General features: G+C 46.6%; 1 protein-coding gene and 1 long non-coding RNA gene across 7 annotated transcripts in view; one reads left to right on the forward strand and one right to left on the reverse strand.

Annotated features, from left to right (window-relative positions):
- The first annotated feature begins 348 nt into the window (after positions 1–348).
- Positions 349–20,522, forward strand: part of LOC122575113 (transcription factor SOX-10-like) — a 59,459-nt gene continuing 39,285 nt past the window's right edge. The window contains exons 1-3 of one of the 6 annotated variants that reach the window (XR_006319321.1): positions 3,997–5,529; positions 13,210–13,324; positions 19,352–19,476. The gene's annotated coding sequence lies outside the window, so the exon portion shown is untranslated. Of the gene's footprint in view, positions 812–3,996; positions 5,530–13,209; positions 13,325–15,218; positions 17,447–19,351; positions 19,477–20,522 lie in introns of those variants that run through there. The other 5 variants (XR_006319320.1, XR_006319324.1, XR_006319323.1 and 2 more) reach the window with 5 other exon arrangements.
- On the reverse strand, positions 10,260–13,197 carry LOC122575119. The gene is made up of 3 exons (XR_006319325.1): positions 10,866–13,197; positions 10,616–10,711; positions 10,260–10,478 (listed from the first exon to the last, which is right to left on the reverse strand). It is a non-coding gene; the product is annotated as an uncharacterized LOC122575119 (long non-coding RNA).

A 20,522-nucleotide genomic window follows, 5' to 3' on the forward strand; every position in this document is an offset into this window, starting at 1 on the left:
TCGTTTCTTTTTTTCCACGAGGAGACAACGTGGCGAGCGTGGTCGTGGAAACAGGATAATCCTCGCGTCTCGTGTTCGTTCTTCCGAGTAAGTTTTAGTCGCACGTTCGATCCACTTGCGCTCGATAACGTTTCATCTTTTCAATCCGTAATTTCCGTGTTTTCCGACCTCGTGGCTTCCCCTTCCCTTCTTTCCCCTTCCCTTCCCTTTCCTCTGCCGTCTTTACGCGCACGCTTCACTGTGTCGCGAAGGTGGCAGATGGACGAAAAGAGAAACCAATAGCAGGAGAAGGTCGAACAAAGAGGGAGATGTCGCGTTGTGGGAAGAAGGAAGGAAAAGCGAGCGAACTGGGACCCGAGCGAGAAAGAACAGAAGGAATGAAGCGGGAGACGGGTGGGAGCGAGCGAGCATCGACGGGGGGAAGGGGAGAAAGAGAGAGATAGAACAGGGAATCCACGAGCGATCGACTGCCCTAGTCAGTCCTCGTCCGTCTGCCGGTCGGTCGTTTACGTTTATGTTTGACAGCTTGTGAATTCGCGTCACTCGAGCTTCGACCAGCCAGTGCTACGCCTGTGTGTGTGTGGATGTGTATGTGTGCCGTCTCATCTACCTACACGCTCGATTAAAAAAATGAATTCCTTCTCGACCGGCTTGCCGATATTAATCGAGACTTTTCTCTTTTTCCTGGATCGTTCGATTTTTCGAATCGATGCCACGCATCGACATTTTCCGACGATTCTAAAAGACACTTTTATCCGTTCACGCTAGTTACCGGACTTGGACGATTCCTCGATTTTCAAAGGAAAAGAAGGTACGTGCAGTAATGAGAACAGTTACATTTCCTTTTTCTCTTTTTCCTTTTTTTTTTCTTTTTTTTTTTAAGGATCGAGTCGTTAAAAATTAACGAATGAGAGAAAGTTGGAGAAAACGAAGGCGATTAAAGGCGTGCACTGTCGTCGCAACGTTTCATACAGTTCACGCCGCATAAATAGAACGATGCGAAATAGAACGCCGTTACCGATGCCGCGTCGATATCGCTGGAATGTATTTGCATATTTCCTCCGATTTCGTGCGTGCGATTCGCGCGCAAATCGCAACAAACGCTTCGCACTTACGCGCGTCGCGGCGCGTATCTCGTCGCATCCCCTAGCCACGTGTCGGACGACACGTTTCATCCCCGTTTTCCTTCAGCAGCAGAATCGCCGGTACCCTCGTTGGCTGATCGTACCCTGCCGCTTGTCTTTTTCGTTCCTCGTCAAATTGGTAAACTGTAAACGGCGAGCTTTCCAACAGAAAGACGGTATATCGTTGTTCGAGCGGGGAGTGCCCGATCAAGTCGTAATATTCGGTCGGCGATTCGCTCGACCAAGAAGAATTAACAGCTCGGCACTCGAGTCCGTAAAGAAAGAGCGATGGAATCGAGAAGGTGAACGCACTCACGCGAAATTTACGCTGGCCGCGTACGTGCGCACGTGCGCAGCCGTGCACGCGTGTACGTAGGATCGTTTGATGTTGGCAAATGGCGCAAGTAAATCCGCGTATTATTAAATAGATAACGACCATAAATTTGGCCAAGTTACATAAAGACGCAAAAGTGCGCGTTAAGGTCCACCGTTCTATTTATGTACCGACACGGCCGACGTTCTAAGACCGCGGTTCTCAACCCCGTTCCTCCGCCTCTGATCGCAGAACGAACGCCTCGAAACGGAATTCGCAAGTTTGCACCGATAACGACGCTTCGATACTCGATCTGTATTTATTAATAAGAGGGGGGAGGAAAGCAGAGGTTCCGTATCGAAAAGCGCGGAATTTTATTTTACCAAGAATATCGATTGGCAATGAATTTATAACGCGTTTGAAAAAGTACCTGTAGCAGGTCGTATTCTTGAAAAATAGAACTGCTTTATGATAGCAGTCCCGTTAGGTCTCGTCTTCTTTTACTCTGGCGATCGTTCACCCATTAATGAATCCAATTATTGCTCCGACTTTCGACAAAATTCCTTGCATTTCCGTGTGCATTAAAAGCAACGAGGGACCGTGATAAAAAGAGAGCCACTGGGAAGAAAGTCATCGAGAACGTTGTCCCTGTTTATCGTTGCCCGTATGTCTATTTGCCTTTTATCAATTCTAGAAACGATAATTTCTTTTCTAAATTGCGAGACCGCGGGGCCACGAACGTGGACACGTTCGTATATCCATTTTACCCGCAAAGACGAGTACGATCGGTTTCTTTTCCATCCTATTCGAGCAACAAAACGGTCCCGATACCGCTAATGGGCCGAAATAATTCGGGGACGATAATGGGTCGCGGGGCCCCGACGTACAATCTCGCAGTAGAATGATCCGTTTGCGGTCAGACGCGTGTTCGGTCACGAAGCAGCGGCTACGTGCGAGTACCGTCCTGCCGTGAAAGGATCGGACGAACTTCTACGAGCTGCACTGTACAAGTTTTTCTGCGGCGCTTCGTCGCATCATTGGCACGCTTCCAAACAAGCCAGCTCCGAGCTTCGTCTATTTTCGTTGATTCCGATCTTTACAGGAAGACAGTGACCGCATTCGCTACTGCCGCTTCTTCCGCCATTCGCGATAGACGCTCGAGCTGTTCTCGCCCGTTCTTTCCGTCCATCGCGGGCTTTTACACGCTCGAGAACTCTCACCGAGTTCCTATCGCGCCTCTTTTTCTCCGTGCGCAAATTGAACGATTCGATTTTATTGCCGTACCAGGCTTCGAAAAATCTTTAAAAATTCTTTAATTAAATCCTTCGAGGCGAGACGTTTAAAGTTTTTCAGGAAGAATAAGAATTCGCCAGGCGAAGATTCGCGAACGAATGATTAGCCGTTTTTCAATAATCGATGAAGATAAAAGATTACTGTTTAATAGTCGATCAGCGATCAATCGTCCCTTACGATCTTTTCTCTTTTTCTACCAGATCGTCTATTTCAGTCTCACAGAATTCCTATAGAATAAGTTGGATCGTTCCAACTCTTATTGGATAACCTAATACAGTTTCGGCGCTAAATGGAAACCTAAATGCCCGATCGCACACGTCACTCGAGAAGTCTTAGAATTTTCGACCGTCGACGAATTTCGTCCGATCGCTTCTCGTCTTCGTCTACTTCCATTCGATCGCACCATCGTTGAACGCACCAACGCTTCTCGCTCCGTGCCTGACGCATCGCATGCAACAGGTATCTGGCCTGACGTCACGATTTCAGCACGAAGAAAGAACAAACGATGCGAGAAGTCGCGAGATACAGTGGAGAGAAAAAGAGAGGGACAAGGAGGCCGAAGCGGGGGTGGGAGCAACGATGACTGGATGGTGGTGGTGGAAGTTCGTGCCGGTCGCCGGCGGTGACGACGGTGACGGCGGTAACAGCGGTAACGGCGGCGGAAGGGCCGCGGAATCGTGCATACATACTTACACACACAGGCCGGTCGCGCATGACTTTGGTCGTACGCGTTTCTCGCTCTGTCTCTTTCACCCTTTCCGTTCTATCTGCTCGGTGCGCTTTTGTTCTTTCATTCTCGTCGCGGTGTCTCTGTTGCTCGCGGCGCATTGTCACTCGAGAGAAACAAAATCAGCCGAGCGGAGTTGTGTCACCGCGACACCCTGTTACGCGAGTATTATTCAAGACGCGTGTGCGTGTTCGCACGAGCATACACGCCTTTGAAACGTCGAAAGTGCGTAAATACGCGGAAACGAGGAAGCTCATCGATCAACGGTAGTTGGGTCGACGTGTCGCTACACCCATGTTTCTTTTTAACCGAACGCGACGAAGAAATTAATCGCAGATCTTCGCGTTCGATCCGTTCGAACGCACCGTCACGCCCCGTTGCGAAAAACGTAGTCGCGAACGATTCGACGTGCTTCGAACTGCATGCAAAAGTTCGTACGATAACGCAAAATCGCGAGTTGTATATCGCGTCTGAAGTGGGGGGTGGAGGGGGGGGGGGGGAATTCGAAGTCGCCGCACCGAACCGGTGGAAAAGAAAAATCCGGGCATAGTAGTGTCGCGAGAAACGGAGGCGATCGTCTTCCGCGTTTTTCAACGGGTATCTGCTTTTTCTTCTCGGCACGTAGGACGGCCGACGAGGGGAACAGTAGCTGCAGTAGGTGTAACGGGGTGCCGGTAGAGACGGCCGCTGCCACTATGGGAATTCTAATTAGAGATAATGACGTCATTAAGGTCTGAGCCACGACGAGACGAGACGGTCTGCTGCGCTTGCTGTACATATGTACACTCTGTGCCGAGTATACGTATGTATCGGTGCCGCCACGTATATGCAAAACGAGCTTTGTTCGCTTCTGCGTGTTCTATCATGGCAACGTACGCTCCTCCCGTGCGAATGCACTTGTAACCCTGGACGAGAAAAGGAACGTTCGCTATCGGCCGACGAAAAAGACGGTTTTCGCGCGAGTGGGAATACACGAGCCGGATGGGCCGCGGGGAGCGTCGCTTTATCGAACGAACGGCGTCGCGATATCGAGTCGGTGGCAGTAACGTTAGCGTTATTGAAATGCATCGACGTATCGTCTTCCTTCATTCTGACCAAGCGTTATCGCGTAATCGTAAATTCGACTTTATCCGCTCGAGCTGCCTGCGCACCGTTTACTCCGCAACTGAATGAATAAGAATGTAAATGAGAAATATTAAGAACGATAGCGCACCATGATTTACATTTCTTTGTTTCCTTTTTTCCGTTTCTTCCCGCTCACCGTTAAGTAACCGAGTAGTTTCGGTTCAGAGTCCAGCGCGATAGCGTTTCACCAGCGAACGAGAGATCCAGCCGCATGACCAATCTTTGGAACTGTGTCTCGGATTACGCCGTACCCTAACCTCTCGCGATGTCAACCATTTCAAGAAAATCCAGCTTCTCATTGATTAATCTATCTACGATTGACGATTACGTCAAGGATGTACTTATTCAGATTCTCGGTTCTCTCGATCGAACTAGTTTGCAAAATGGATTCCAGCGACATAGGTTATCGCGAAAGCAGCGCACCGACGTCGCCGTTATCTCGATGTCGCCGTGTCTATCGAGTGAAACTCTCGCTACTGTTAGTGGCTCTGCGTCGTTGTTTCTCTGCTAACGCGATTATCACGCGACAACTATGTGCTATGTATATATAATATATTCTACGTTTCGCGTCAGAAAATTCTCAAAACCGTCATCCTTGTTCCGTTTCTCTGCGCAAACGGGAGAACGTTCGCGGAAGGCCAGTATTCCATTACGCTTAACGTCGTTACATTCGACATTGCCGCGTCTAACAGCGTTTGAGGCTTCCGGGCGAAAGCCAGGTCGCGACGCGTTGTGACACGACTCTCGTCCAAAAGCCACAAACGGTATTAGACGCGACGGTGTTAAGTATAATACTGTAACGCGATACAACGTTAAACGTGGCAATTCAGGCCGTGAAAACAGCGTCAAGACCCTGTGTTCAATCGCTCGGACGGAAGTCGTAGATTTCTCGAGCTGCGTGAACGCGCGTTACTCGTACGGGACTTGGGAGGCAAGCCACCGCACCGGTAAGCAGGACCTTATATGGCGTAGATATTCTCGTTGCTCCTTTTCCCGTAGCATTCCTTAAGCTCATCGTGGACGGCAAGTCGTCTCGTCCCTCGACACGCGCGTCTCTCTCGCGTTCGAAGCTCGCAAACTCTATAAGGCGTTTAAAAGTCCGTTTGGCTGTGCCGTGAACCTCGCGATCCTACCGAGCCTTTCGTTTGAGAACCGCTGACATGCCTAAACGCTGCTACTTTACTACTCCGCTACTCCCTGTATCGCCAGCGCCATCAACAGCACCGTCCTCGCGATTGGCTCTTTAAACTTTAAAAGCCAACGCGCTGGCCGCGAAACTATCGACGAACGGACAGGGCCGTCGCAGATCTAGAGGATCCCCACCACGCGGATCTACGACGATGAGGCCCCTTTCAAATTTCCTCCCTTCCGAGCGTTCTTCTCGTCACGCGTTCCGCGGATCTCACCTTCGTCTCCTTCCCCGTCACGTGTTCGCGAAATCGTTGCTCCGACCATACTCCGTGTTTTTCCTCTCTCTTTTTCTACTAGAGAGAGCGAATCATCGAATGGACTCGTGAAAAGTGCTTGTTGCCCTCTTTCGCGAGGAATCGACGCCTCGGTAGCACGCGGTTATGCAAAACAATTATCGTGGAATGCGGTCAGCTGTTCCGAGACGCGCGTTGACGTCATGCGATTAACGCGTGCGCGAATTCTTGCGGGCTCCTACGCACGTGCGTTGCGATTACGTGACTCTACGAAACTGCACACCCTTCTCTCCCATCCAATGAACCTTTTCTTTTTTTGCTTTCTCTCCTTCGTTTTCTCGCTGTTCGTCTTTTCGTCTCGTCCCGTTTCGTCTGATCTCATCTCGCCTACCCTATCGCTGGAACACTACTGGCCAGCTAATTAGAGAAACGCGAGGCGTTTCTCGCATCGCTTCGGTTTTTCGCTTGCGTAACGCGTCGCGAGACACGCCTCGTCCTTGAGTGTTTTACACGTGCCGGAATTACACCGGCTGTGAACTCGTTCGGTGTAAACAGACTTACTAGCGTTCGTTTATCGCGTCAACCTCGTCGGCATCGTTCTTTTTCGGCTACTATCCACGTCGATGCAACACCACGATAACCAACAATAGATTTTTCGCGAAAGTTTACCGCTACCGTTTTATCGTTTCTCAAGCTGCTTCGGTGCTCAAGGTGCATGCTTCGATCTTCCCAGTGAATACATTGTACAGTCTGTTGTCAAATAATGATTGAATATTTCAACTTTGAACGAAGAAAAATGGGCACTAATAGCCAATAAGTGTTCGGTTTCCTCGGTTGTTTCGAAATGGTAGACAGATAGGACATTTCCACTGTACATGTATAAAGTACTCTGAATTCTCCCTCTACGAAATTTTATCTTCAATCGATATGGTCCTGCTAAAGTCGTATGAAAGAAATCGCATCGATCGCGTACGATCGTGGGAACGCGTTGGCCAAAAGAATTGAATTTCTTTCGCTGGTTCGCGGCGATTCTTTGAAGCGGAACAACGAAGAGAGGGGAAGGCAGAGAAAAGGAACGACCACGTCGGAGGTGTAAGAGACAACGAATAGCAAGTAGGTCGTCGGTCGTTCGCCGATCGTCGTCGATAGCGGTAGGTAGCACCAATCGGCGTTGGGTCTTTAAAAAATTAGCAAGCTTCGGGTCGCGCGTGGGTTCGTTCAACTTTGGCTGTCCGTGCCGCTCTCGTGCACTCACGCTGCGAGAATATTTCTCCCTCTTCGTCGCCTTCCATCCCTCTCCCTTTCTTCTAGCTCCTCTGCTTCCGTCTCCTTCCATTCGCACGTATATAGAATGTTCCGCCCAAGTGACTCACTAGTCCTCGCTAGTCCCTTCCTTTTTTCTTTTACGATTCTTCCCGCTGCTCGTTATCCACCAGATATCGAAGATCCCCATCTAAGAATCTGCGACTTGCAGCAACTCCGAAACACGCGACAGCGAGTATCGAGTCACGCGATTTTCCCGACTCGTGATCGACACGTGAACTAAATTTTAGTCGGGATAAAGCAGCGATTATCGTTAACAGCGACGGTGAGATGCGTGCGAATGAAGAATTCATTCGTTCCGTGGATGATGTTACATCGAGTTGGACGTCGCGATGAATATATTTCAGAGAGTCGGATCTAGTTCGAAGTGTCGTTACCATTGGAATTCTTATTTGCTAGATCGCGAATATCGATGATGAATTCATATTTTTATGAAAATAATTAAAAAGGTAGGACCTAGACGGAGATTTGCTTCGCCCATTAAATATCGTAACGAGAACTGTATCTTCCATATCGCACGCGTTTTTCCGTGTTTTGCGCATTCTATGCATCTCTGTACTCTTTGAATTTTCCATAAATGCACAAATTTGTCTTTTATACTCTAGTTATTAGAAATCTAGGGGACAATGGCACTTTGAGTCGAATAAAACGACACCGAAGTGTCATTTCTTTTCAAATTTTCCTCGCGATGGACAAAATTTGCCGTGACGAGCGCTATGATCCAAATGTAATCGATATCGACGGATCATAGATTCACCGAACTCGATGATATCGCGATCAGCCGAACGCAAGGACGCTCGATAGGTCTGTACGCGAGCAAGAGTGCTTGTTCTCTCGTAATCGGCTCACGGATCGGCCAATCAACCAAGTTCTATCGGTTGGTCCGGCCACTGAGCGTCGGGTACGTATCTACTTGGACGTGACATAGCTGTATGCGACTCGAAGCGCAGCGTGGGAACTTCTTCGAAGTGCAGAGGTTCTCAATTTCGGAATTTCAAGCCAAAAGATTTTATCAGCTGAGCGGCAAAATTCTATCGATTTGACGCAGTGAAAATACAGTAAAGCCGAACTTCCATTTCCCGAATATCCCGATATCTGAACGTATTACAATTTGTATCTACACAGCGATATACTTTGCTCATTGGTAATGTTAAGAATAAGTTATTTAAAATAACAACGTTATCGATAGATAATATGAAACCGAGAAAACTTTCGCGCATCATCATCTCGCATCTCTAGCGAAATTCTTCGATAGTTTTCTTAGAAAATGAATGAAGCGTCGGTATATATGGTAACGACGATAATGATTAAGGAAATATTCGTGTACATGGAAGCTGCCAAAGACGGAGAAACAGTAGTCGACGTATATACATACATACTTACACGCGTCTTCGGTTCGTGTTTTATTTAGCAAGTTCTTGCTGCGTTTTACGACCGCCTTAGCTATGTGTTTTACAACCCGCTCGCTTTACAATGCGCCATCGCTAGAGGTTTTTACAAGCATCATTTATCTAAACGCTAGTATCGAATGTGTGGGTAGTTTACATATGGGTTGTTTCATAATGCACGTTCGTATCTGCTAGAATGGGAAGAGACACAATACGCGGTCGAATATATGTATTATTTTCGTTCTTTCCTACCTATTTTTATATACGTATTTTGTACGAAACTGAATAAAGAACGACAAAGAATGGCACAAAGAATATGATGAAACATCAACAACAATTGATCGACATACGACAACATTTTCTCAGATGGTAGATAGGACACTTTAAGAAAAGCGAACAGAATAGTTTAACTAATTTCGAATTAATACGTTTAAGTAGTACAACTTCAAAAACTTTTAGGTAGATCGTCGAATCTTACGGATTTCAGATTTTTCTCCGTTTAGAATTCGTGGTACCGATTTTATAACGACGTGGATCGCGAATGTATTATTATTATTATTATTATTTACTAATCCGTTAACCGAATCTTTTATAAAACTCGATTCGAAATAACATCGAGTATATTTTAGGAGAGCGGAATAGCGCTGCCTTATAAACGACGCAAGAATCTAATTCGACGATTTCGGTATTCGCGGTAATCTCGTCGATGATGGAAATATTTCGAGAAAACCTAAAGGACGAGAACGTGGTACGCGCGATCAGAGGATGCTCACGTATGAATCAATCCATTTATTTAAGCCGTTGCAGCACACGCGTGCATCTATGGCGGTGTGCGTGTCCCTTGCGCACCACGTCTTGTGCATAGATCGTCGTTCCCTCTTTCTCCCGTCATTCAGATACTCGCCATGAATGAACCGCAAACTCTTCGTTCGCCTCGTAGTAAATAATTTTTCCCACACGTTTCCCGCAACAATTCAGTTCACCGTTCAAGGTTCGAGGGTAAACTCGCCTATCAACTAATCGTTGCTTCTTTATCTTTTTACACGATCCGTTAAATTTTCCACGGGGTAAGAGGAAAGGATAGTTACAACACCAATGGCCAAGTAACTGTTCGAAGCACTTGGCTTATACCACGAATTTCGACTCACGATGTATACTTTTTCCTAGACAAGGTTTGGCGAACACGATTTAAGAAAGGTTAACGAACCCCAGTTTCCTCGATAGCCACGATAGTAACATTCGTGGGTAAATGTTTTACGAGTGCTCGCTGAAACGTTAACAAGCCGCTTAGTCCTCCTGTTTATTACCAGCGGAGGATAGCGGCTCCGTTATTTGAGCGTGTGAAAATCAGCCGACGTGATATTCGTTATTGATTCCACAATATCCCGCGATTATTATCCGCGCGTAATTAAACGCGAATAATTGGGCGATCGAGACCTGCTCGATTCGTACAGTCATTCGAGCGAGTTGAAGCAACAAAGAGTTCAAATCGTCGGAAGAATGGACAGGGGAAGAAAAAATGTCGAATTCATTTCCCGGTTGGTTAATCCAGAAGTTTATCTTTCGCTCGTTCTATAACTGGGTCAACGCACTCGAATCTGCCGTGCGAATCTTCTACGCTCGTACACATACATTTCGATTTCTCTCCTTGACGTCACTGCTACTCTATTGCTGCGTTGTTCCAAGCATTTGCGCGGAAACCGCTCACAAATCGAAGCCACTCGCATATACAATACTTTGTAGTAGAAGTCTTCGGACTATCTACGATAATAATTTCATAATGGTAAGTAATAATTAGACTGTGAACGTTGATGTATTTATGAGAAATTTAGATGCAAATATTTTTAATATAATGTAAAAAAAATACATAAATGTGTAAAATATTCAAGGCAACGTACTCGCGATAATACGTGATAGGTGAAACAAGCCATTATTTAGACTCCATTTCTTGACTTATATTCACAAAAATGTGAATTTGTTTAAACGTTTCCCGTCTATCGACAGAACATTAAAATATTAAAATCTTAAAATATCGAAACAAGAGTAAAATTACGATATAAAAGTTCGAAGCCTACAGCAAACTGAAGATAACATCAGGTATTTGCATATTTATTTATAACGACAAAACGTATGCGTATTATTACTTACATCGCTTCAAATTTCACAACGATAACGAAAGTTCGACGGCGATTAGGCGCGTTCGTTTGCAAAATTGATAGACGAAATTAAACAACGTAAAGGCTCGTTATTGTTTGTATTAAAGACGACGGTTTCGATATCAGACAGACGGCGAATAAGCAATAAATCGTTTGCGTCATAGCGCCACCTGCGCCAAGCTCGAATGCTTAGTTGCGTAAATACCTGTAGCGTACGTGTACATATATGTGCATTCGCAGGAAATCGTCGTGAGCTCGCGTGTCCACATCCACGCATCGTCATGAAAGGAAACGACGAAAAGCAGCACGCGCAACAGGTCTTTTCAGATTCTACCGACACGAGTAAAATGAAAGGAATCCGTGCAAACTTTAGCACACTCTTTTTACCCTTCTTCACCTTCTGTCCCGCACTCGCACTAAATTACTATTCGCTTAAACGCGTTACCGTGTCCTACACGTGACACGCGATTAGCGTCAAGCCGCTACACATCGTTGCGACTGAATGAGACCGTCCGAATCTACTTCGTATCGAAATACGCCATCATACCACGTGTTACAGCTGTGTAAAATCGCTTAAAAATTTTAACAGCTTACCGATTATTTCTCTAGATTAAATGTTTCTGACGAATTGTTGCTTCCTTTAAATTGTAATTTTCTATACCTCGGCTTATTTTTAAAAAATTTACTGATACAAACATCCTCAACTGCTTCAACTATTTAAAGTCTCGTTCGTTGAATTTCGAGTCCAGCCCAATACGCATAGGTACCATACCTCTGGTTACGTTTGTTAAAATATAAATTTGCGTAAACATCGAATTTAGCCGTTACGAAGCGAAAACATGACGTAGGTATGCGATTTAGTTTATTTCTTCTCATAGTCGAAGATCATTGCATGGACGATTTGCTATTAGCGTAGTTCAGTTTCGTAATCTTTACTGCTCGTATCGATATCCGATTCCGTTGGTCAGCCCCTTTCCCCTTCGCGCTAGGCTTCCCCTTTCCCTCGTCCGTGGCTCTGAATGCGCGGCGTCAGAATTCTTATCGAGTGGCAGAGAGCACGTTTACGTCAGAGGTGACCACATCGGAATAAGTTTTGTCCTGAGAGGGCACACGAAGATACGGTTGCACGGAAAACGATCGTTATTCCGCCAACGTTCCGCTTCTACTTCTCTCGTTATCGTTCGGAGCGGTGTGCGTGCAACCGCGACTCTTTAAGTCTATTCGCTGGCCTCGTGTTCCTCTTCGCGAGCGTCGATCGAGGAAAACCCTCGTTCGACCGTTCCGGAATACCGGACGTTGCGAAACTCGAGAAACCTCGATTCTGATACTCCTCATCGCGTTTAAAACAATGTCAAGATGGAAACGTTCACTTGGTTTATATTTGACATTTTTGTGATTCTAATAAAGTGGAACGTTTGTACCAAGCTACGGCGGAAGTTGCGATAAACGCAGTTCTCTATCGACCGACGAGATTCAGTTAGCGAACATTCGAATTGTTCTATCGGTATCGAATACGTGTCCGCCCACTCGTCGTTACCACACAACGCACACGCTTCCTCCCATCTCAACTGATTTTCCTGTAGGCCAAGATAGAATCCGTTACAGTGTAATTTATGTGTGCATTGGCACATACATTTGGACACTTTCAAATTACTACAGATCTAGAGATTCGCGGCTGTCGTGATTAGGCAATCAACAAGTGAGAAATGTTCTTTTATCAGAACGTTGGAAATATGATAACAATATCAGGTTTTTAATCGAATTACACCGTACATATGTTCGTACACTCGCGTAGCAGGCTACACGTGAAAATATATTTCGCAAATTTTTTGACGAATCATTCAGTATCCGATGCGTTCTTTGTCGTTCCTCCCTTCGCTCTGATACATGCTTCTACATAACGCAGAAAGAGAGAGAGAGAGAGAGAGAGAGAGAGAGATAGCGCGCAATGATCCAGTAATGAATGGATTAAACAGCCTGACGTCACAGGATGGATTATATAAACGGTGGTGCGCGTGACATCGAACGTAGGAAGGAAGTTGGCTTCCTTTCGTACCTAGAAGGTATTCGTCCGTATGCACGTTCGTGCAATACATGCATACGCATAAGCGCGTACGCAAACGATTTCGTTGTCGAGGGGTCGTTCATTTAAAAGCGGACGAGCTTGGTTAGAATGCCGATGACGACAGTGCCGCCCCTTTCGAAACTTCCCTTCGGTGAAACTCTCTCGACCTCACTCTCCTTTCCGATACACGACGATCGATTCTGACCTGCTTTTTTACCTTCGATTGGCCGTACACCTACACCTACAGAGATTGTTTTCCTTTCTGTTGCAGGTCTCGGATAGAAAGTCGTAGGAAATGTTTGGCTGAGACATTCTGTTAGCCGTTTAAATCCACGTTCCACGCAGTTGATAGAGAGTCGCGCGAGTATACGCGTGCCAGAAGCAAGGTATGCCTTCTAAGAACCCATTCTGCGATCCGTCGCGTCTAACTGTCGACTCTGGCCGGTATATTTTTGAATCCGCTCCGCCGAGGATTTAGTCGAATAGCGGTGCATCGTACAGTAGAAACGACGTTTCGTAGTCAGACCGAGTGGACGACCCAGTTTTCGCGAAGCTCGTAATACGCGGAAAGATCTAGGCACGTGTTTATGGATCGAGACAGACGCGGTTCGTTTCTCTCCGAGGTCCATCGTGGTGGTTATTAACGCGTGTAGTCTGGGAGCCGTCTGCAGGTCGACGTCCGACGCGCAGAAATAGAAGCACCGCGACGCTCGTTACATTCCGTCACCTACAATCGCTGACCATCCTCGAAAGCCGCTGGCCAATTCGCCGCTGCCGATTCCACCAGTCTCGTGCACGCGTACTGCATTTAAAACGGTCACGCGTGCTGTTTTAGCTCGACAGGACTACCGGGCACCGATCATCCGCGGCTCCTTCCGGTAGGCGCCGTTATATCGGGTCGTCTGGAACGCTCTTCCGCTCTCGTCCATCCGTTCGTCTATTCCGACCTTCTTCATCGCACAGATTTCTCCTTCTTTCTTTCTTTCTTCCTTCCTTCCTTCCTTTATTCTTTCTCTCGTAAATGTTCCGGGTATCCGCGAAGATTTCACAGTAACGGTTTTTCACTTTCGTCCGGTGAAACGACGATTACCTCGGAGTTGGTTAACGGTCACCCTCCTAACACTGGAAGAAGGGCAGGTGTGTAGTCCGGTTTACGAGGGAAAAGGGCAGCTGCTCGTCTTAGACGCGCTCTCTCGGAGCAAGGGAAAGGAAGACGAAGAACGCGAAAGGAAGGGATGGGACGCGGTTCGCTGCTAAGGTAAACGATATAATAGGGACGTAACAGTGGGTCCTTTTTAGAGGCAGATGTCCTGTTCCAGACACGTGCCCATCCCGAGCTCTCTTTTTCGGGCCCACGGCCCCCAACTACCTTCTTTCTTCATCACGATTAGACCGAACGCGAGTGGGAATGCGAGCGGAAAAGCCTGAGAAGCGCTCTCTCAGGGTTCGCTCTTTTCGCTCCTCTCCTCTGCCGCGTCCGCTTCCGTCTTTTCTTTCATTCTTCCGTCTCTCTTTCCCCCTCCCTGTTTTTTTTCTTTTCTTCCACTCGCTCCTTTTTCTTCACCTGGACAGGAACACCAGCTGCTGCTCTCGTTACGACGAATTATACCGTTGCGTAGACAACCGCATCGACTATAATCACGACGACGAGCATGACTACAACGATTCAAACCGGCATCCATTGTGTCCCCCTGAAACTCATCCAGCGAGATCACGACGATGTTTCCAACGTCCAGAAACCAGACCCCCTCTCCCGAAGTTACGAATCGAAAGGGAAGAAGATGGAGCGTTTAGAAGTTAGTTTCGCAGGGTCAAAACGGTTTTTGCCGGTGGACAATCGCGAGAAGTTTGAAACATCGTTGGCCAAAGAGGACCGAAAATTTGCGTAGCCGGTTTCTCTCGTCGCAGGCTGCGAGTTCGATGGATCGAAGATAGAAGACGTAGGGAGGCAAACTCTTTCAAACGGTCGAGCCCACGGTTGAAAGGTGCATTGAAGATTTCGTGGAAGCCGCGGTTCGTCTCTCTATTCGCGAGCCGCATTCAAGTTGGCCGCGTTCGTTGCCTGAGAGCCTCTGCACGGCGTGCGACTTTTTGAGTCGCTTTGGTCCCACGCTGAGACTATGGCCGTTCTACGTATACGCGTGCACGTTTCTATGCACATGGACGACGTATACGCGTATAGATATAGAAAAGCGTGGAACTCGCAAGGACTGCGTTGCACCTGCGATTGACCATCCGTTGGTCCGCTTTTCGTTCGCCAATACTTATCCTTCGCTTCTCTCTGAAATTTATCTGAAATTCATTTACATTCGCCGTTCATCTTCAAACGTTCGATTATAGACATTTTTGGTTAAAGAACGACACGACGTCCGCATCTTCTTGTACAAAATTTATAAGTCCCGTTATTTATCATTGCCGGTTGATTTCCAAACTTGCCACTATCGCGCATGGGTATTTGACAATTGTGCAAGAAGATTCTGATCGCGCGTTTAGAATCGACAGTATCGAGAATACCTAAAGGCCTGCTATGACCGTTCCAATTCCTCCGCGTTCATCCTCGATCCAAATTCAATGGCCCGAACTATCGAGAATTCCTCCTGGAAATTCGTGTTTGCAAGGAACAAGCTTCGTTGAACACGGTCGACCACGAGAACTATTTGGCGAGAAAATATTTGCCTTTCAACAAGAACCGCAAAGAAACGGGCGCAAAAATCGGAAGAACGCTATCCAGCTCGATCGCAATTGACTCGCAAAACCGCGGGACTCTAAATCACGCGCAGAATCCGTTGAAAACAAAGCAACGATCTTCTTTCTTTCCGATCGAACGCGAAAAACGATCCAGGACAGCGATTTGGGATTCAAGGTAACGGCGATAAATCGGACGCGAAAACGAAACGAGGAAACGTCGGGGGACGCGAATCGTGGCTGATCTATTATGAAGCGGTTCCTGTGTATCGTAACGCGCCGAGATTGACAATGACATAACGCACACGACGCCACTAGTCCTCCATTATTCATCGAAGAATCATCGATGCGAATTATCATATTATAATGGCGACGGACATCGGTATTCGTAACCTTGAAACGATGACCGCTCGTCTTGCCACCTTGAACGGCGGAAGCATCGGTATTTCTCGATATTCGATCGAGATCCAGATCCTTAACGTTCCTCGCCTATTCGCGTAGATTCTATAGACCGAGACAAAGTCCAGCAGAGCGAATAGTAACAAGAGAATAGCAAAGTCGAGCAACCGTGCTAACCGCGGCCAACCGAAGTTTCCTACCGTTTCTCCGCCGCGTTCGTTTAGTATTCCGTGCGTCGTTCGCACGATGATACCCGTGGCGTACTTCCACTACACTCGACGATATCGACGACGAATCCGTCTTCGAGCGATCATACCGGAATGCCTTCTCGTAATTCGACACGAGGCTCTCGAAGACAGAATCGAAGAGGACAAGGAAACGGGGATGTTAATAGCAGACTCGTTTAGAAGCCTTTTAAATTTACTTTAGAATTTACTAATAATAATTTGCGTCATTTTCTCGCGATAAACGAACTTGTACGAGCAAGCCATTTAGTTTCTTGACAATCGAATATCAATCGTGTATTTACGCGATGAAACACGAAGAAATTAACAAGCAACGGAGTTGGTTAGCTGAGAATAGAACAATCGTTTAGGTTGATAAATCAACGAATCGCATGGTCAACAACGAATCCGGATGTATGTACTAGTAAGTCAGTGTAGTCGTTCGGCTGTCTCCCACGGCAGGGTCTCGCGTCGACCGCATTCCACTTGCAGACCCTTTCCACCGCCACCGCTGCTGGGTGATCGACCCTAATCGCCAAATTCGATCTCGAATTATCGTCGTCCCGCTTTCACGCGTCAGTTTCACGCTTTCCTTGTAGAAAAAGAAAAACTCCGTCGTTTTCTATTCCCACATTCCGTCTATATATTTCTTTTTACCATCAATTTCGCGAATTCTGCTAAACGCCCAATGAATTTTTCTAAAAGCGACTCGACAATCAGCGATGAATATATTACGAGTCTCATACGAAACGTTAAAAAGTATCGTTAGCGCTGTAACGAGACTCGACTAACGCGATTACATACAGTGGCCGTACATTATATTTACGCACACGTAGTACGATATAGTATAATAGAAAAACTAGGATACTTGATCGACAAAGGATCGCGATCCGAAACGATTATAACGCGAGAATTAATAACTAGTTTGCGATTAGATGCAAAAGACCGCATCGGGGCAGATGACAGTGACAATAGCGGCGGTGATATCATTATTAGTAGTAGCGGTATAGAATGGTAGAAGTGGTACGAGCTGCAGAGTAGTAGTAGGTGGTGAAGCCGGTAGGTGGAACACGACGGTGATTCGGTGAGCAGCGGGTCTGCTCCCTAGTAGAGGCATCGAGAAGAGAGGAGAAAAGAGAAGAAAGAAGAGAAGAGGAGGAAGAAGAAAAGAACGAAAAGGTGAAGGAGGCTGATCAGGAGGTGAGGAGGCAAGAGTAAAGTCGCCGACTGGACTCGTACCTGCATTCCATTCCCACTGGCCGCGTAGGTCCTTGTATAGGTGGTCGTTCTCCTTCTCCTTCTACTCTTCCTCCTACTTCTTCGCCAGAGGAGTCCTCGTCAGTCGTTCGCTCTTCATCTTCATTTTCCTTTTCATCTTCGTCCTCGTCTTTCTCTCCGTTTTCGTCTCCGTTCGCGTTAGTCTCTTTGCCCGCTCTTTCATTCGTTGCTCTGTTGCTCCGTCTGCCTCATCTTTACACTCATCTCGCCTATCTGTTCGATAAAAATTGCATCCACCGTTACCTACCTGCCGCTATCTATCGCTTCTTCTCACTTTCTTATTTACAGCCCGATACCGATTTCGTTATTTGAGAATTTCACAGCGATCGTCCATAGACAAACCCATTAGGACTGCATTTATTGGAACGAAATCGATTTTCGATTCGTTTTTCCCGGTTCAATTCGCTTATCCGAGCGCGAACTTTTATTATACGAACAAAGTATAGCGGACAGTGGGAGAAATTGGCGAGTTTCTATCATATGAACTTCAATCGTACATATTCGTCCGTCTACGAGTTCGGATAAATGCAGGACTACTGTATTCGAAAAATTGTGCTCGTGTCCTATATTTTCGTAAATGCCTAACTTCGTTGACTCGCTGCTTCCCTCAGTCTCCTACCTCTTCGATTCAACTTCGTCTTCTCGACTTTATCGTTTCATCCTCTTTCTTCGCTCCTCTTCCTCCTCTTCCCTCTTTTTCGCTCTTCCTCCCTCGTTTTCTCTCCAGTTGCCAACCGGATCAGAGTCCCGAGAGCACTCGAGAAAGATCTCCGGTCTAAACGTAGTCCACGGCTTTTCAACCAACTTCGCAAAAGGAGGTCGGTGCCGGGAGATGTAAAGCGTAAACGATCAAAGGTAGAACATCGCGTCGTCCATCTTCGTCTCGGCAACGGTTTCGTTTCGATGGTCTCTGCCGTTGCTACTCCTCGTTCTTCAGCCCGTTAACACGTTTCGCTCGCATCTGCGTCCATGGACAAATATAAACTCGTCGAGTTATTCCAGAGCTGCGATCCTCTTAATTAGAACAATTAGACGATCCGAGAATAGAAGGATGACGCGATCCACGTACCCGAGTGTCGCGGAATCGCACGGCCCACGCGGCCCTCTATCCGCTACGACATTGTCCATCTTTTTCACGATGCTTTCCTATCCATCCACGTTTCGTCTTTCATCGGCTACAACGTCCGAAGAGAAAGCAAAAGGGAAAGGAAATTCCACCGTCCATAGGATGGCATTCTAAAGTCCTCAACAACAAGGAACCTTTTGTCCATGTCCCATGTTTTTTGAAAAAATTATTGTCTGTTCGTATCTTTTCAAGCTGTTTGATCACTGAAGCAGCAACGAAAAACTTCTCGCCCATGTGCCATACTTGTTGAAAAAGTCGTCGATCGTTGCCCAATCTTCTTTGTTTCTTCGCGTTTCCGCGTAGTCCACGACAAAAGGGTTGCTACCTGTTGCCTGTTTCGACGAAGATCAAAGGAAAGTAAAGAAACGAACGTTCCTTCGGTACCTATAGTTTCTCCACTGTTTCGCAACGCATTCGCGCGTAGACAACTTGCTACAATACCAAGAACAAACATCGCTTCGACGTGTTCCTCTGATTACACCGTTTCGATGGTGAACAATATGTTTCCATAAATTGGTATTTGTGCGGCTCGCAAGCTACATCGATTAACTGCATAATTTAAAAGAAAGGAAACCGTCGTGTACCGAACTGCAATTTATCCTTATTTATGTTATTTCATTTGCGATAAATAAGTTTGTAAAGATAATTCGTAAATAATTTGTTTCTTTGAGAAGTTTAATATCATATAATCACGTTTGCAGATGATGAAACTGAGAAAGTTAGAAAATGACGGAGTTGATCGCAGGCCTCTGACAGTTGGCTACCTACCGTTTGGAACATGCAGCAACAGCAGGCGAGAAAAAGTTGTTGGTCGTTGGTTGGCTCGGTGAGGACGCAGCTTAATAGACGCAGGATCACGCGTCGAAAGTTTCGGACGATCGGTGAACTTGAAAGCGGTACCATGATGAATCCGCGAAAGTAGGAGCAACGACCATGCTGAAGGGAATGCTGTTCGACTTGCAGGCGCGCACGTTACGTGACAATATGCCCCCGAAGCTCCGTTTTCTGGCTAAACTACCGATGCGAACGATGCCATCGTGCGCGCGCGCTAATCGTTCGTAGAAAGTTCAGCAACCTCTGCCGACGTTTCGTCTCGTGGCCCTCTTTCTCCTTCCTTGCCTCTCTCGATAGCCAACTACTTCGATCGGCGTACCGAACGTATTTAACGCTCGATTCCATGACGAGCTTCCTGTGCCACGGAACGAGCTGCCATTCCTCACCGATACCGTCGCTACGTTAGAACGTGTCGCGAATTTCGTGGAACGGTGAACGGTCGACCTTGTAAGCCCGACTAGAAAGCTATACACAGGGTGTTCCAGTATTGACGGTAGAATCGAGCAGGGGCTGGTTCCATATTTAAAAAATGGATCGAAGATATAGAATACATTTTCTTTTTTATTTATTATTTCAGGCTTGGAAATCATTGCAGACTTGATTTTCGAGAAAACTGACTTTCAAAGCCTGGTTTTAAAGAAAGTAGAATTTTCTCCGCGTTTAATTAACAATTGGGTTGGTTCACGCGTGCTCAATCAACTTTCGAGTTTCATTTTCCCGCGAACGAAACGTCCTACGAGAAGTATCGTTTATTATTTTTCACTTATTTTCGTACGTAGAACAAATCGTTCTTGTCGATTGTTCGCTTCCATCCAGACCGGAATTAGCCAACTTCCAATGCTTTGGACAAATTTTTAAACACGATTTTCGTCGAATACGAAGCAAAGTGTCGGCAGCGTGGTTGCGCGAACAAAATCTTATTCTATATTTTTGATTTGTTCTATTTTCCTTTTTTCACGCGGGATCACCTTCTCACCGATTGTACCGTCAATACCGGAACATCCTGTATACCGTGCCAAAGCGATGCTCGTTCGCGAT

This window comes from Bombus pyrosoma, linkage group LG14 (genome assembly GCF_014825855.1).
Source record: "Bombus pyrosoma isolate SC7728 linkage group LG14, ASM1482585v1, whole genome shotgun sequence".
Lineage (NCBI taxonomy): Eukaryota > Metazoa > Arthropoda > Insecta > Hymenoptera > Apidae > Bombus > Bombus pyrosoma.